We start from the raw sequence: 372 nt of genomic DNA on the forward strand, positions 1-372 counted from the left end.
TGAGCCACTGCGCCCGGCCTATTTTATATTATTTTATTTTATTTTGTTTTATTTTTGAGACGGAGTCTTGCTCTGTCACCCAGGCTGGAGTGTAGTGGCATGATCTCGGCTCACTGCAACCTTTACCTCCTGGGTTCAAGCAATTCTCCTGCCTCAGCCTTCCGATTAGCTGGGGATTACAGGCTCGTGCCACCATGCCCAGCTAATCTTTTGTATTTTTAGTAGAGGTGGAATCTCACCGTGTTATCCAGGATGATCTTAATCTCCTGACCTCGTGATTCTCCAGCCTCGACCTCCCAAAGTGCTGAGATTACAGGCGTGAGCCACCGCACCCAGCCATATTTTATTTTTAAATATATGTAAAAAAAAATT

The sequence above is a fragment of the Mandrillus leucophaeus genome, unplaced genomic scaffold (assembly GCF_000951045.1).
Source record: "Mandrillus leucophaeus isolate KB7577 unplaced genomic scaffold, Mleu.le_1.0 Scaffold105, whole genome shotgun sequence".
Taxonomy (NCBI): domain Eukaryota; kingdom Metazoa; phylum Chordata; class Mammalia; order Primates; family Cercopithecidae; genus Mandrillus; species Mandrillus leucophaeus.